The sequence below is a fragment of the Mus caroli genome, chromosome 3, assembly GCF_900094665.2.
Source record: "Mus caroli chromosome 3, CAROLI_EIJ_v1.1, whole genome shotgun sequence".
NCBI classification, from domain to species: domain Eukaryota; kingdom Metazoa; phylum Chordata; class Mammalia; order Rodentia; family Muridae; genus Mus; species Mus caroli.
The window spans coordinates 32,739,173-32,752,896 of NC_034572.1; the positions used below are offsets into that span (position 1 = coordinate 32,739,173).

Here is a 13,724-nt window from a genome sequence, read left to right on the forward strand (position 1 = left end):
GATGGGGAGAAGGAGAGGGAGCAGGAAGGCGAGAGTAAGAGTGAGAGAGAGCAAGAAAGGGAGGAGGGGGCAAGCAGCCCTTTTTATAGTGAGTCAAGCACACCTGGCAGTTGCCAGGTAACTGTGGGGTGGCGCTTAGACAGATTGCTAACAGTAGTGGCCTCAGGGAGACAAAGCAGGTTTGCTATAGTGCTGGGTTTCTTCTAGATGGGTGGATGACCTGTAGTGACTCTGAGGAGATTCAGTCAAAGGAAGAACTGTGGAATGCATTTGGAGAATGGAGGGTAAGATGGGGCTCAATATGGAAGGTGGTTTGGGGTTTGCTGAAGCAGCCAAGTGTCCAGGTAGTTAAGGATGGAGGTGTCTGAGAAATGGGTGTGGTTGAGGAATAGAATTACAGAACCAGTCAGGCTTAGGTTGTGGAAGGACATGCAGGCTTTCACCTCGAGTTGTAGTATTTATTCTCGGTCCTAGAGGGATTGTGCCACAGTGCGCATCCACCCATATTTTCAGAACTCCACTTTGCCTAACTTTCAAAATCAAGCTGTTCAAACAAGGGTCTTTATACTTGTTCTTGTGATTGTGTTCATCACTGCCAATTGTGACAGCCCACACCAGACACCAGGCTTCAAATCTCTAGGCCACAGCTCTTGCCACTTGAAACATACTACTAGCCCTGCCTGGCAGGGAGCGACCAGTATTTTCTGACAGGCTTCACCATTGAATTCAGCCGGGGGGGGGGGTACGGAGCTTGGGTAACATTTGCCTCTCAGAGAACTCTGACAGTGCAATGAAGACATCCCAGGTGATATGGCTATGCCCTAAGATGGGTGATCCAGGCTCATTGATTAAAGACTTACAACAGAGTGACTAATTATCTTAGTCATAGCTTGTAATGTCTCAGGGACTATATGACCCCTTTGGCCCATGGCCCAACATTGAAGTTGAGTATGTAGAGAGATAAGGAGGATCTGGAAGGAGTAGGGAGAGGAGAAAATGTAATCAAAATGTATTTCATAAAAAATGTTAATGCTAATAGAAAAATAAAAATAGATTCATACTTATCTCTCTGCACAAAACTCAAGACCAGCTGGATCAAAGACCTCAACATAAAAGCAGACTCACTGAACCAGATAGAAGAGAAGGCAAGGAAATAGCCTTGAATGCATTGGCACAGGAGACAACTTTCTGAACAGAACACCAGTAGCACAGGCACTAAGATCAGCAATTGATAAATATGATATCAAGAAACTGGTAGGTTCTGAACGGCAAAGGATGCTGCCCTTTGGACAAAGTAGCAGCCTACAGAATGGGAAAAGATTTTATTTTACCTACTTCACATCGGAGAGAGGGCTAGTATCCAAAATATATAAAGACCTCAACAAACTGATATCAAGAAAACAAACAACCCAATTTAAACAGAGGTGCAGATCCAAACAGAGCATTCTCAAAAACAGAGAGCCAAATGGGTAAAAAACACTTAAAGAAGTATTCTTAGTCATGAGGAGAATGCAAATCAAAACAACTTTGAGATTTTGTTTTTTACTCATCAAAATAGCCAAGATCAATAAAAGGAATGACAGCTCATTCTGGTAAGGATATTGAGTAGGGGAAACACTTGTCCATTGGTGATGAGACTGCAAACTTGTACAGTCACCATGAAATCAGTGTGGTAATTCCTCAGGAAAATGGGACTTGATCTACCTTATGATCCAGCTATACTACTCTTGGGCATGTATCCAAAGGAAGTTTCCGCCTATGACAGAGGCTGTTGCTAAACCATGTTCCTTCTTGGTCTATTCACAATAGCCCAAAATTGAAAACAGTCTAAATGTCACTAAACAAATGAATGGATAAAAAAAATGTAGTACATTATGAGTGTTATTCAACCATTAAAAAGTGAAATTTACAGTCAAATGGAGAGAACTAAGAAAAAATTATCCTGAGTGAGGTAACTCAGCTCCAGAAAGACAAATGTGGTATATAATCACTTATATGTTAGTATTAATCATTAGCCATTAAGTCAGTGTTAAGCAAGCACTAATCCACAGAACCACAGAGATTACAAATAGAATAACGGACTGAGGGGGAGGGCAGTCAAATCTCTTTAGGAAAAGCAGATAGAATAGATAGTTATGAATGCACAGGAGAGCCTGGAACGGGAGCATCAAGTGGAGAGGAAGAGATAAAAAAAGGGGATGGGGGAAATTTGGGGAGAGACAGGCAAAATCAACGTCCATTTGAGGGGCAGCATGGAAATCTAATACAGTAGCAGCTTCCTAATATACATACATATATGAAGGGTATCTAAATGAAATCGGTAAAGGGGGAGACAGAGTCCCAAGTGAACATCACTTGTTACCAAATAAAGTTTCCACTACCAGGGTGGTTTTCATCTAATTAAGTTGTTGGCCACAGTGGTCTAATGGAAATCTCCAAACAACCATGGCTGTTGCCAAGGGTATAGGTTGCTCTCCACAAACAACAAGGCAACTCATTAACCATGGAGAAGTTGAGCTGGTGCCTACCTAGAGCCTTCACCTCTACAGGCTAGTGCTCTTGGTATCAGAAGATACTCTGCATACCACCAAAGTAGAAACAAACACCAACCTAACCACAAAACCTTTGATCTACAATGGTGTTCTGCCCGCAAGCTATGCCAGAGCAATGGTGTCATGATGCTTGTGGGAGTAACCAACCAATGTCTAATTTGACTTAAAGTCCTGGTGGCACTCATACCCAATGCTGCTTGGGTGACCAAAAACCCAAGATTAAATAACCCAGAGACTTAAGGCGAAGCAAAATACTACTGTTCTCTTAAAGGAACATAGCATTCAAATGATTCCTAATGGCGTTATGCTGTGCTCATAGATCAGTTCTTTGCTCAGACATCATTAGATACGCTTCCTCTTGTATCAAATAGGAACAAATACAGAAACCCACACTTGTATCAAATAGGAACAAATACAGACACTACACACACAGAGAGAACACACAGGTCTAAATGTGATGTCTCCATCAAATCCGTCCCCTCAAAGCTCAGGGAACCCACAGAAGAGGAGGCAGAAAGAGTATAAGCCAAAGGGGATGGTGGACACTGAGGAAATAAGGCCTACTAAAATCAACTGGATTGATGCACATATAAATTCACACAGACTGAGGTAACATGCATAGAGTCTGCATGGGTCTACACCAGATGGGGTCCTAAGTCTGAAGGAAGTAGATGCATGACCCCATCCCTAACCCAGAGGCAATCTGTAACTGATAACCACTTCCAAATGAAAATTTAGTTTTCTCCAAAGGAGTCTCACTGGGGTAACAAGCTACTCTTAAGGGAAGGTTGCATGCCCAGCAGTAGATGGCCAAGAGAAAATGAACTTAATGGCACCTTTGGAGGTTCCTTGTCTCATAATGTTGTGTCAGGGCCTTTTCTTCTTTTAAATTTCATCTCTTTTTATTTTCTCTCTGTCTCTGTCTGTCTCTGTCTCTGTCTGTCTCTGTTTCTGTCTTCTCTGTCTCTGTCTCTCTCCTACAGATCTTTTTTCTGTATATTATGGATTCAGCTTTGTGTTTTTATGGGGTTCTTGACTGTGTGAATGAGTGGGTCTCTGTGTCTATACCTGCTTCTTGTACCTTTTCTTGGGCTCTTTTCCTTCTGTTTGTTTTGGCCTAGTCTAATGTATTTGTTTTTGTTTTATCTTATTATGTATTTTATTTTATTATTATCCCTTAGAAGCCTATTCTTTTCTAATGAGAGCTAGAAAGGGTGTGGATCAGGAGGCAGGGGAGGTGGGAACAACTAAGAGGGATAGAAGGAAGGGAAACTGTGATCAGATTATATTATGTGAGAAAAAAAATCTATTTTCAACAAAAGAAAAACAAACACCCCAGCAACTCCTTGCTTCTTCAGACTCTTTGTCTTTTACTTCAGAACAGCCATAGGAAATAGTCTTTCCCTGGGCTATTCCTAGTCTTGTCTCACAGATAGGTATAAAGTTTCTACAAGACAAGAAAACCACCAGGTCCCAGCCCTGCTATGAAGACAAGTGTGGGAAGTGGGGAGTCCACTCAGGTGGTGAAGTGTTTGCCACAAGCACGGGAGCCCAAGTTCCCAGCCCTTGCAGAAATGCCAGGCAGTCCGAGTCTGTGATCCCAGCACTCACTCGAAAGGAGCATCCCTGGACTTGCTGGTCAGCAAGGCCAGCATAATCAGTAAGTGACTCTGGCTCAAAGAAAAGGTGTGAGTGACAGAGGACACCTGATATCAACCTCTGACCTCCACATCTCCACATGTTCTCTTTCTCTCTCTCTTCTCTCTCTCCCACCACTGGGGAAGGAGCATTGGCTTCAGTTTTTTTTTTTTTTTTCTACAAGAACCAGTTGGCTCATGGTGATGAAAACAGATGCATGATGCAAACAGACAAGGTAGTTGTTGGAGCCCAAGAGACTTGGATAGGGTGCAAGAACAAACATTGTTTGGGAAAAATGAGGGAGGTGTGGCTATTGACCCAGGATGGAAAGAAACTGAGTGCCATGTCTGGAGATGGGGTCACCTTGGCATGCTCCAGTGTGAACCACAGGGATGGGACAGCCTGGCGTGATCTGGTATGAACCACAGGGATGGGGCGAGCTGAGATGATCCTGTGTTTGAGCCATAGGAAAGGGGTGTGGTGGCTTTGTCAGACATGCTCTAGTCTTATGCACACAATCTGCTGCTTCTATAGCCCTGCTGCAACAGAATCCCTCAGTCTCCCAAATTAAATTCTCAGAGGACCTTAGATGCTTGCTTAGAAGGCTTCACACTTTCCAACTAGAACAATACAAACGCCCCTTCCTCCATCTCCTGGCTTCTGCAAAGGCTACGTGGGCTATCTGCATGTGATTTAGAAGTAGTCTCGCCACTGCTGTAGTGAAATGTAGGCAATGCATCAAGCACAAGGAGACCACCTAGAGCTTGTTTTGGATTGCTTTAATCCACTGAGGATACCCTCTGCCCATTCTGACTCCAAACCCACACAGCTGCAGAAGGTGACTCCAGGACACATTTCGTCACCCAGTTGGCTAAGACTCTTATTTATTTTCACTGCTGGCTGCTGTTGCTTTGATCTGGGTTTTCCCCCAACAGTCCATGTGTTAATCACTTGACCCTCTGGCCATAGTGATATTGAGGTATGGTAGAAGTTTTAGGCCAAGGGGCTTAGTGAGAGTTTCAAAACATCTGTGTATAGTGATACTATTAGTTGTGTGACACTGTTCCTGGGAAGATGTAAACAAATATCCACTAAGGAACAAATATCTGCTAAGGAACCAACAGTAGACTTTAGTGACTCTACCATCAAAGTCCAATTTGGTCAGTCAATGAGTCTATTGATGCTACAGGAGGATGGATGAGTTCTTACTTCAGAAGTATGGGGGGCTCAAAGTTTGCTGCATCACAAAAGCTAGAACCTGGGGGCTCTCTGCTCAACTTTCAGGCAGCTCTACAGATAGGGGAATGTCCTTCCCTCGGGGTTCCTTAAAGCTGACATAGCTGTGTGGAGGGAAGGCCTGTGAATCTGCTAAGTTTGAGGGACTCTTGAGTTGTTTATTTTTCAAATCTTAATGGGCTGAGAAATCTCAGTACTTCCTTTCAGGATGGAGGGCTGCCATTTGGAGGAAGTGGTTAAGAGAGGTGGGCACCCTGGTGCCCTCTCTCTGCTTCACTCTCCGCTGTTACAAAATGAATAGTTTGCTCTCTGTGAACCCCTGCCATGTTGCTCTGTCTCACCATGGTACCTAAAGCCATGAGATTGACTGTTCATAGGTAGACTAGTGGGACCACAAGTCTGGACAAAGCCCTCTGAGTCCTCTTGGATGTTTGGAAAGCAGTCTGAGACACCAGTCATGCCTCTTATATGTCTGTTGAAGGATTCTTATGTAACTATTCTGAAACTTTAAATTCTCATATCTTTAATTTACTCTGCTATTATTATTATTATTTTATAATTTTTTCCTTTTCAATCTTTCTCCTCCCCCAGTCACTCTCTTTGGAATTTGTTTGCTCCAATCAATCTCCTTGTTATCTAGATAGAAACAATTTATCTATGCCATCAATGCCCTGGTTATTTGGAGGCGGGGTTTGGTTATCTGGAGGTGGGGGTTGACAGGGCATCCTTACTGATTGCTCATCTTTGTAACATCATAGCAGTTCAATGAAATCCACGCATCTCTGGGTAGGGGTGGGGAAAGTCTGTAGATTCATTGAACCTCATTCCTTATAGCATGTACTTTTCAACCGTGACACTGCAGGTTTTCATGCAGTAGGTGTATCCTCTGAGACATTTTCCCATCATCTGCCCAGGTATTGGCACAGTGTCATAGAAGGCCACAGAATCCTATGTGGGAACCACCACAAATAACAGCCCGGGCTCTGAACAGGGACAAAGATAAACCTATATTTCTTCCGTATTTTTATTGTAAATAAAGGAAAAGATGGTTTAAGTAAAGTTTTCATTATCTCATGGGTACTGGGTTATCTCTAACTTCAGTGCAAAATAAAACCCTCTACCTCTCTTTGGTTGTAAGATCTTCACAACATGACTCTGTTTCTTCCGGAAAATGGACAAACATTTCCCCTTTACTTTTGGTAATAAAAAGAGCAAAATGGTTGATTAGGTATATTTTATTCTTTTCTTTTCTTCTAACTCTTTGATGCCAAGCAAAGGAATGGGCTGGTAACTAATTATAACATGGGATTATGTAACAACATGAGATAAAGGTACTCAATTGAGCAAGCCCACACTTGGGCATGCACCTGAGAGGTGGGGGAGTGGCACTCACAGGGTTAATTCCCAGCAGGAACACTCAGAAGCTCCTGCTGATGCCGACCTTCTCTTCTCAAGATGGAGAGAGTTCTATGGATGAATGGAGTTATGGTAGCACAAAGTGAATGGCCGCAATGCCTTTGTGAATTGTAAGTGTAGACATGTTTTTCAGATGCTAAATTTTATCTGATGTATATTTATCACAATGAGAAAAATTGTTAGGATTGGGGAGAAAGCTTAGTCTCTAACAAACATGGTTGGGCATGGCAGCACACATTTATGATCTCAGTTTCAGAAGTCAGAGACAAGCTCCTTGGGGCTGACTACACAGCCAATATGGCGTACTTGGTGAGAGATGATGTCTTATGAAATGTGGGAGATGGCACCTGAGGAGCATCTAAGGTTGACCTCTGGCCTCTCATGTACAGGCACACATGTGAATAAATACACACACCACAGCATGTATGAAATCACATTAGATTGTATCTCTAATGTAAAATAAGTTACACAGGTTCCCTTCCATGAGTAGAACACTGGGCGGTTCATCTCACCTGTAGAATTTCTTACTAATATTATTCTAACTTTGGAAGCTTGGGAAATCAGAGCAGCCAGGAGCCTTTACTGTAGTTATGTAAGAAAACGAGAGGAGAGTGATTCCAGTCCAGTTCTGAGCCTTCTCTGTCCTTCTGGCTCCTGCCATGTGTGGGTGACTTCCTCCCTCATGTGTGTACCCACCATATTTGCATCACAGTAGGGAGTACACATTATTCTTTATTCTAGGATTATTGTATTCCAATAAATTCAAATGAATCTGACCACGTAGAGAACATGGCAGAACAGTTCACAAAACCTGCTTGTTGCTCGTGGCATGGAGCAATTCCTATTGCCAAGTGCATCTGAAAGAGGTCTCCCCAACACACCCAATCGGGGATGAGAGTCAGGCTGACAGCTTCAGCCCTGGGCTCTGTGCTCACACCCTAGCATTTTGGTGCAAAGTGAATCCAATGCCTGAGAAAACCTTAAGACCCAGGTCATCTTTATTTTCCCTCCAGAGAGAGAGTTATTTGAAAATGTCTTGTAGAACTGCATACTTTTTTTCTTCTCCATATGAGGTTTAATACGTGCTCATTGCGTAAGAAGAATAGTCTACCTGATTGGGTCCCATGGTGAGCAGAGCTGTCCCAGCCTTGCTGGAACTTGTGTTTCCTGAGTCCTGGCAGAGAGCAAGCTGAGTAGATGCTTCCTGCCCGGAAGCATAGGTACACTGAGTGTGGGCCCAGGGGGCCTCTGTTTAGGGTGCTGAGGAAGCAAGCAGACACCTCCAGCTGCCATCAATCAGCTCAGAGCCTGGCTGGAGCCGTAGTGGGTGGATTCTGCTCTGTGTGGTGGAAACACAAGGAGACAGAGACAAATGTTCTCTGGCCCTGCCGTTCTCCATGCTGCCCTTTCACAGTCCTTAACATGCATGCTCAAATTGATTTAGCCCCTTTCCCCTCAACTCAACCGTCTACTTTCCTTGCAGACTGACAGTTTTATGTGTGGCTGCCCTGCCAGTAGCTATAGTGTTTCAGAAACATTGACTTCCAGACTTAAAGGATGAGTGAGGAGGGGTGGGGGTGGAGAGGAAGGGAGGTGAGCTTGACTCATTTTAATTCCTTTTTTTATGGGGTGCAAAACATGCCCATCACGGCACCAACTTTGTCTCTCCCTCTTGTTTTTCTTCTTTATTTCTTTTCTGTGTCAATGATTTCCATGAAAAGGTTTGAATAAAGCCTCACACTTGAAAAGCACATCTGCCAGGTGATGTCAACGCCTGGCCTGCTCCGTTTCCTGTTGGGTGGTGAACATGCCATTCTCTCATGGCCCTGGAATGCTGATTTGGTCCAGGGGCGAAGGCCAAACACAGGTAGGGTCAAGCTGGAGGAGCAGGGTGTGGGGGTGCTTTCTGTCTTCAGTTCAGCTTTTGAGAGAGGGGGGCTGGGAAGAGTCTAGAAGCAGTTTATTGTCTGTTCTGCAATGTAAACTCAGAGGAGAAGGAGAGGGGGGAAGTAAAAACTGGACTGTCAACAGTCCCTTGTCAGCTGCCTGCACAGCGTGCAGACATGCCAAACGTTGGGTGGACTTTGCCTGGGACAAGCCAGGACCCAGGTTTGACCCTTACCCTGACATTTTTGGAACTGGATGAAAGCACCTTCTCGGAATGTGTGAGAATATTTCTGGCATCGAAGGTCGAAGACTGAGCCTCGGAGTTAAAATAAATATTCAGGGCAAGGAAGGAAACAGAGAGGTTAAGGGTTTGATCAGATATGAACTCGGAGCTCACGCAGTTCATCTCCCTCCTTGTACTCTCTCTGGTTTCATGTGTTCATCTACACAGCAGCCAACACACAGCTTGTCCTTCCTGCTCCTGTGGGGAAGGGTTGAAGGGAGGCCATTGATTTATGAAGACAAATAAAGATAAAACAAACAAAATAAAATAAAGTAGGTTGAAGCATGAACCTTGGCCTGTGTATTTCCGGTTATTCCCTGAGATGGGTATTTAGTTCATTGTGGTGTCTTACTCTATAAAGTAGTTGGAAAGATAATGCAGGAAGAAACAAGAGTATTTTCATCTTTTTGTAAGAAATAGAATCTGGGGGAAAGGCCATGAGACAGACATGTACTTTTCTACGCACACAAAAACATAGAGAGAGAAAGTTTTCACTGATCTTGCATGGTTAATATTATGGTTCAAGGCTTTAGTTACCAGCCAGGTACCCTTATTACTGAGTGCTTTCTGTGTTTCCAGAAGCTACCGAGTGTTGTTCTGCTAGGCACTAATGTGACATTTGGGGTCATCCTCACGTTATCAGAACTTACAGGGCCGTCCTCCTCTCCCCGAAGTTCTCAGGGTCTTCATGGTTGACTGTTCCTAATCAGACAGTGCTCTGAAATACCCAGTTCCTTTGGAGCCAGTCATGGAATGCCCCTGGGGAAGTGAAGCATGCAGTTCCTGAAGCCAGACATTCAGTCTCCACTGAGGACCATGGATGGGTGGGAAGGCCTCCCTCCTGGCCTCTGGCTTCTTCATCTTGGGACGGAAGGTGTACACCGTGGCTTGCTGGCTGCTGACGGTGTGGGCAGAGGCTGTGTGGCAAGGTCAAGTGTGGCTCAGGGAGTTTCTGTGTCACTTTCTGCAGCCATACAGCTTTCTTTAACAAGATCCCATGAAAAATACCATCTGAAAACACAAGCTTTGTTTGGTATAAAGATCTAAGAGGTGAAAATAGAACTGAAGGGCAACCTTCCCTCTGACCATGAACTTTAGAAGTGACCTTGAGTCTCTGTTTAAAGCCCATGAGAACAAATATACGTATACAACTCAGTCACTGAAAGCCTACTTTTACTTTCAAGGACATACCACGGAAGGTGTCTGTACTCTAGGAAATGGGAGATTTACAAGAGCACTTGTTCCGAATGCAAACTTGGGATCTAGAGTAGTCTTCCCTTACCTTGGCTCCACTTCCTGAAGTTTTGATGGTAGTTGGCTATGGTCTGAAAATGTGGCGTGGGGAAATCCATCATTTGTGGGTTACATGCCATTCAAAGTAGTATGATGAGGGTTGTGATAGGATATAAATCATCCCTTCATGTACCACATCTACCAGGTTCACCCCGCCCACACATCATCCACTTCTCAGTTATTCTGGAGAGCATATCCAGAACCATGGTTCCTCAGAACTTGTGTCTGAGTGTCATTAGGGGCATTGTGGGTAACTTTAAGATAGCACATCCTTACAACTGCTCGATCTTATTGTTGCAACTGTTTTGGTTGCCATAATAAAATGTCTGCATTGAGAGCAATGCATAAAAGGGTTTGTTTCATCTACTAAGTCACAGTCCATCTTAAGAAAAGTTAAAGCAGAAATTGAAGCAGAAGCAGAGGTAGTAACCATGAAGGAATGCTATGTGCTAGCTGGTCTCATCTTGTGCTCAGCTAGGTTTCTTACGTATCACAAGCCCTTCTGCCTGGGAATGGTACTGCCCACAGTGAGCAGGGCCTTCCTTTTTCAATGAATAATCAAGGCAGTCACCTACAGTCATGTCTATAGGCCAGTCTGATCTAGGCAGTGCCTCAGTTGAGGCTTCTTCTATCAGTGACTCTAAGCTCTGTCAAGTCAACAGTTAAAGCTGATGTCACTAATTTCTTATTATGACTAACTTATAAATTAAATGCAATCAGAGGGATGTACAGGAAGGATGGAGTATGTGTGAGGGTTCAGTGTCACTAACAGACCCAATTTTAGCCATCGCCTGGGAGTCTAGAGACATTTTCCCCTAGGATCACAGAGAACTAGTGTGTGTTGTGAAACAACAGGCCTGCCTCCTGGGAACCACTGAACAGACTGTTTAAAACTGAGAATTTTCCATTAAATTGGAACAAGTGTTTGCCATGCTAATCGCTTACATAATTAATTATTCATTGGCCCTCAGATATATTTTATTTGAGTAAATCTTTTTTTCTAACAAAGGAAAACAGGAGGAAGCCAATAAAAAATGTTTCCTTCCACTTGGGGCATGGAAAGAATCCTCTCTGGTTAGAGAAGACTCGAGATGACTGATCTGTGGGAGAATGGCTGTCTTAATCATCTATCTGCCTTACTAAGGATAAAAAGATAGTTCACATTACAAAATAACCTACATAGACCACTGTGTGCACACTCTGAATGTTAGTGCTTCCTGGGATGGTTTGTGTTCTGATATTGTGACAGTAGTTTTTAAGACACTGACCAACGTAACTGTAAAGGGTGTTGTCTTAGTTAGGGTTTTACTACTGTGAACAGACACTATGACCAAGGCAAGTCTTATAAAAAACAACATTTAATTGGGGCTGGCTTACAGGTTCAGAGGTTCAGTCCATTACCATCAGGTGGGAGCATGGCAGCATCCAGGCAAGCATGGTGCAGGCAGAGCTGAGAGTTCTACGTCTTCATCCAAAGGCTGCTAGTAGAAGACTGACTTCCAGGTAACTGGGGTGAGAGTCTTAAGCCCACACCCACAGCAACACACCTACTCCAACCAGGTCACACCTATACCAACAAGGCCACACCTCCAGATGGTGCTACTCCCTGGTCCAAGAATATACAAACCATCACAGGTGTTCAGACTGGATCACCCTGGCAGCTAGGAGTCCATACAACTTCCTATAATTTGTTGTTGTTGTTGTTGTTGATAATCCATGGGGTATGAACCTAAGCTGAAGACTCACACTTTGGACTTACTGATGTCATCTTTTAAATAAGCACACCCCTTCAACTGCAAAGGCTAAGTGTTGTCTTTGAATAAAACCCAATGTTGAATAGTTGTTCAAAGAATGTAAGTTTTTTGGGTAGATCAAGTCATGGGATGTTTCTTTTCTGGGGGTGTGGCCAAAACCATTTGAGAGCTGGTAGAAGAGGCCATATGCTACCAACAAGGATTTGTGTTTCACAAGAGAAGATGGGGAGTAGATGAAAAGCAAATTAAGTGACTGGAGAGATGGCTCAGCAGTTAATAGCATTTGCTGCCCTTGCAGAAGACCTGGGATAAGTTCCCAGCATCTGAGCTAGGCAGCTCACCTGCCTGTCACTTCAGCTAAGGTCTTCCCTCTTCTGGTCTCTAGGGATACCTGTGCATGCATGGAAGCGCGAGCATGCGCGCGCGTGTGCACACACACACACACACACACACACACACACAAAATGTTTAAAAGAACTAATTATATTTTCCATCCAAACAAAAATTTTTACAGAAAAGTGCTTGTCTTTCATATTTGTTGTGTCTTAGAATGCTCTTTAGAAGAGCCAGTCTACTGTTAATGGATATTTTTTTGCCAAGTAGGTCATGGCTATCTTCTGGGACCAGTCAAGTCGGAAGTGATTCTGAAAGACAGAGCCCCCAAGCTTTGGAGACCTAGGAGAACCATTTTGAGGGATAGTACATCCTTCATCAGGAGGACATGGTAGCACAGGTAGGTGCACACAAGACAGGGAATTGCAGTAGAGGCTCCATTGAGAACACCCAGAATCATTTGGGTATTAGTCCGCAGTTAAAGGCTTGAGATGGAGTTACACTTAGACTCTAAGTGTAGGAGGATGATGTGAGGGAAGTCTCGTCTGAACATATCTTATGTCTGACCATAGGCAATATGAAATATCTAGTAATGACTTGACATAATTTCTATACTATGAAAGCACAGATACATGTGTGTATATTATCTATCTAGTCTTATACACATACACATTTGTACACGCAGAGCTGGGAGTGGTGGTACATGCTTAAAATCTTACATTTGGAAAGTAGAGGCAGAAGGATCAGGTTGAAGACTAGTCTCATCTCTTGTAGTGAGTTTGAGGTCAGCTTAGGCTATATGAGACCTTGTCTCAGTCCTTTCTTATAGTCACTGTATATTATAATGTAACTAACATATACATTGTAGGTAAGAATGTAATGTAGAATACAAGAAATGAAGTGAAACAGCTTTTCTTTATGTTTGAGTTATCATTCTGATTCCATTGACAGCAATTCCACAAATGTTTATACAGCTACGAATGAGGTGTCAGCACCAGGAAGAAAGTAGGATGCAGAGATTGTTGTCTTTGTGATGCTTATGTTCTAGTTCATTGGTCTGGAAAATATTTGTGTGTGTGTGTGTGTGTGTGTGTGTGTGTGTGTGTGTGTGTGTGTGTGTAGGGCACACAAGCTTCTGAATGTATGTGCCTGTGTGTGGAGGCCCAAGTATGACCTTGGCTATAGTTTCTTAGGTACATTCCACTTTTTGTTTTGAGACAGGGCTGCTCACTGATCTGGGGGCTCACCTGTAGGCTAGATTAGATGGCCAGTGAGCCTCACGGGTCCTCTTGTGTTTCCCAGCATCGGGTTTGATGGGCTATACCACCACAT

At 43.6% G+C, this 13,724-nt stretch overlaps 1 long non-coding RNA gene across 1 annotated transcript in view; it reads left to right on the plus strand.

Annotated features, from left to right (window-relative positions):
• The first annotated feature begins 155 nt into the window (after positions 1–155).
• Positions 156–13,724, plus strand: part of LOC110290602 — an 86,140-nt gene continuing 72,571 nt past the window's right edge. Inside the window, exon 1 of the long non-coding RNA XR_002377466.1 lies at positions 156–284. This is a non-coding gene — a long non-coding RNA (uncharacterized LOC110290602). The remainder of the gene's footprint in view (positions 285–13,724) is intronic.